Genomic DNA, 4,480 nt, shown 5'->3' with positions numbered 1-4,480 from the left:
ACGTGTAGATGAGGCTCTTAGGGACATGGTTTAGTGGTGGACTTGGCAGTGCTAGGTTAACAGTTGGACTCAATGATCTTAAAGGTCTTTTCCAACCTAAACGATTCTATGATTCTATGATTCATTAAGTCTAATTGCAAGAAGGTATTTAATATAAATACTTGGAAACATCTTTTATGTGATTACTATCAAAGTTGTTTCAAATATGTAGCTCTGATCATGTTTTTGGAACCATGGCACAGTGCAAAACTACTTTTTCTAAGCAGGAACATGAACACGTTTTTTCACCTTCCCGGTATATAATTTGTATAGAAGCTAAAGGGTAGCTTTGAGTGCTTAAAGAAATGCAAGGATGAGTTTCTAATGACATTATGTTCTTTTTAAGTTTTATTTGAATTACTGTGTGATCATAGTTCTCAGTCAAATAGCTATTAGCTTTATCACTAACACACATCAATAAGATAGTCAGTGCCCTGAAATATTATATGTACAAAGCAAACAAAAAATCAACATCTTTCCATGCTTTTTGGTGGCTAAGAAAGGAAAGCTGGTGGTATATTCCATCAGAAATTTTTAATATTCTGATTTTGAAAAGCATAGTTCCCATTTTTCGGAAGTGTTTTTCTGTATTTAACAAATGTGAGATTATTAAGAAAGCTTAATGCTGATGTTGATGAAGCAGGATGCAGTCGTGTCTAAAACATTCCAAGAGAAAATGTTTCCTGTTTTCAGTCATTTCTAAAAGTCATCATGGCAGATTTGATTCGTTTCCCACCCCTTCAACTTTCCATTTGAGAAATTAAGTCCGTTTGTATTATATCTTGCCGGGTAGATAGAAGATACGGGTGGTCCTTCTATCAATCAAAATTGTAATTACCTTTCCCAATTGTCTCTGATATTTTATTCAAAAAGTATTATGACTCCTAGGCATTACATTAATACAATGATGGTTATTTTTATTGTTAATAATAATATTAATGGGATTTTTGATACAGTGTATGCAATCCTAGATGGCCTTTTCTTCATTTCTTCATTCCCTCTCTGTCTTTTTAGAGTTTTTTTAAAAATTATCTTAGGGGTAGTTCTGTGGGCTAATGCTAATGCTAATATAGGCTATGTAAAACTCACAATAAATTGTCAGCCGTTCTTTAAGAATTCACAGCACATGTGTTACCCTGACTTCTTTGCAGAAGATTTGAGGTACAATCATATAATGCAGAAGTAATTCTTTATTAACCGGGCTCTCTGACTGCACTAATAATGGTAAACGTGAGCAAAAAGAACTTAAGAAGAACCACTTGATATGATAAAGGATAGTTCTTTTACTATTATGATGTATAATTTCCTGTCTTCCCCTGTAAAAAGAAGAAATTTATAGCCATTTCCTGCATGTACCTTTTTCATTTTAGTTTGACAATCCTCAGCTTTTTTACTTCAGCGGTACCTTTGTCACTGGAACTGAGCATTTGAAACTTCTTTCTAATTTGATAAAATATACATATGGCATTAGCATGCTAGAGGTAAAAGATACTAACATCAAAGTCTGCACAACTCGCATTAGAATGATCTTAAATGGGCATTATATATTTATTTAGCAGGGAAAGAAGGAAGTCTCTTAAAAGCAGTTTAAAGGATCTTAATTTTACTAAATGTTTCAGTAAAGAATTTTAATTAATCTTCTTACCAATAACTTCACTTCAGTTAAGCAATTTAAAAACAGCTGTCATTTATTTAGCAGTTTGGATGCGGTTACAAAACAGGTGCATTGTTGCGCTGCAACCCTTAAGGAGTTAAAGGATGTACATGCATACGATATCTTTAAACTTTCAACTTAGAATTATTGATGGATGTAAAGCTACTCACTCAAAATCATCTAACCTTCTTAACTGGTTAAAAGAGTATAATCCTCTCAGTTATTAGGAGACCTTTGAAGTGAAACAGTGAAACTCACATCTTCTGCCTGTTTTGAAAATTCTCATTGACTGTAGACTAAATCACAGGGAAGTTTCGGCTGCAGCACTTTGTCTGCAGAGTGAGCTGTGGATTACTTAGTTGAACTTTGCTCCAGTCAAGACTTTGTAGTGCTTATAAATCTTGAATCCATCTAAGTTCACCTTAAATTAGCCTTGCAAAAACAATCTCTAAACTTCAGCTGTCTGGTTGGTGGCTTCTGGCTAAGTGCCATGCAGAAGCTGAGACGCTGATTAATTGTCTTCATTTCTTAAAAATACCTCACATTTTATTAAAAATAAAATATCACGGAATACACACTTTTGCTTTTCACTTCATAAAACAACAGTGTCGGCTGGTTCTTCGCAGACCACTGGCAGATACATTGCATTTTAGAAATTAAATGGAAGAGAAACTTGAAAACTTTACAAGTCCTGAAAACCTTATTGCACAATAATGCCACTGCTGCATGAACAGCCTGGGACAGCGCCAAACAAGCATGCCAAGATACAACAGATTTTTCAATTTTCCAGCAAATAGAAACAAATTCTCATTTCAGAAGGTGTACTCGACAAACACGTCTCAATGTGTTTCTGATTTGTGGTAAGAATGTTTTTACTGCTGGTGCCCTGTACTTTTGAGACGTTTATTTCCTAAAAGAAAGATTCCTTTCTATAAACCTCAACTGTCTGTTTTTCAAAGCAATTTAAAATCAAACACACAAATAAAATTTTTAACATATGGAAACCTTCATATGGGGACTTACGTATTCCAAGTTAAAATTGTTTTATAAACTGTAATGCTTTGCAGATGAAAACACCAAGAAGATGACTGTTTTTAGCAGTAATGTTTTTTGACAGCGTTAAACCTTGTTTTAGTAATTGACATCAAAATGTTTGGTGGTTTTAAAATGGACCATTAATAAAAATGGCATGTTTTAAGTTTTAAAAATTTTACTTAATACTGTGAAGTTGTATAGAATTACAAATATAATATAGTATTTTTAAAAAGAAAATAATCTTTTATGTCTCTATGTTAAAAACAGTGCAGATGCATCTTTAGAATATTATGTTGTCTCTTTGTTGTAATAAGTATCCTAGGGTTTGGAGTTTGAGTTTGCGTTTTTTTATTTCTGTATCACATATTTTTTTTTCTTTTCTTTTCTTTTTCAAGTCATTACTTATCTTCTCCACTGGCTGACTTTTCTCACCAGCTTTTACCTTCTTTGTTTCTTACAGAGTCAAACCTGAAGACTGCTGTACATAAAGTAGAGAAATTTATTATTTAAACATTAGCAGACTATTAGCTTGCACACTGAATACTTTTAAGATGTACACATTGACAGCTCTAAAGTATTTTTGGAATAGTAAACATTAATCTAGAGGAATGTTGCAATCTTAAAAAACTTCTTAAACAGTGGATCTTTTAAACTTTTTCTGGTTTAAAGAGGTTGTAGAATGTTTTGTTCCCCCATTTTAAAAATAGGCAATATTTCTGTGGGAAATTTTGCTTCCTAATCCACTGTAGTTCAGTAAGTTTTGAAGCAAGTTTTGTTATCACATTTTGTATAGACAAGATCTGAAAGAATTAAAATTTTGATGCACTGAATAAACAGTGGGCATTAGTGAAAAACACTGTTTACAAAGAAATTAAGTGAATGCTTACTTTTAAGCACGTGTTTAAATCTCATTGACTCCTGCTCTGAGCGTCCTGTATGTGTTTTCAAGAGCTCTACTGCAATGAGTCATAAATTAATTTGCGTCTTCCTACAGGCTAACTATGTCTGTATGGACAATTACTCACTTTTAGAAGCCAAAGAAAATAACGAAAATGAACTGATGACACAATGAGCCCATTTACAGGGAAGATAGAAGTTGATTTCATCCCTGTGCTCAAATCTTATGACGGGGAGAGTGTGAATTCCCCGTGCAACAGCTACCTTAAGCACCAATGGACTGAAAGAAAGAAAAGATGGCAAAGAGCAACAATGGCAAATCCCTGACATACACCAAATAGAAAGCACCAACTGGCTCTTTTCTGGAGGAATTCCAGTGACAATTTTTTATTGCTGCCAGAGTAATGGTACTGCTCAGTCACTGGCCATGAGAAAAAACAGAAGCAGAAATGCAGGAAGCAAACACAGGTGCCAAGTGACTGATCTGCCTCAGTAGGTAAACAGGCGAAAGGAAAGTTTCAAAAGGAAATCATTTAGAGCAGAGGCATGATCAGAGAGCCACCGAGGCTATGGTTACACATGCGGCGGCAGGGCTGTTTAAGCCTACTTAGGCTTGGTTCCCGCTGTCCACCACTCGTTCACCTCCTCCTCCCCTTCCCTGTGCTCGCACCACTGTTTGTACAGCTGCATGGAGAACAGAGTCAGGGACCTGGTCCCAGTGAAAAATGACCCACCAGAAATGGATCAGTTCCCTTTCTGATTTACTTCAGAGCCCCACAACTGGTTGCGCTGGCATAGCAGAGCCTATGATGTGGGAATGAAACTGTGCAGCTGAGGAGAGGAGAAGCTGTTGAA

This window comes from Pygoscelis adeliae, unplaced genomic scaffold (assembly GCF_000699105.1).
Source record: "Pygoscelis adeliae isolate BGI_AS28 unplaced genomic scaffold, ASM69910v1 Scaffold24, whole genome shotgun sequence".
Classification (NCBI taxonomy): domain Eukaryota; kingdom Metazoa; phylum Chordata; class Aves; order Sphenisciformes; family Spheniscidae; genus Pygoscelis; species Pygoscelis adeliae.
This window is presented reverse-complemented; position numbering follows the sequence as displayed.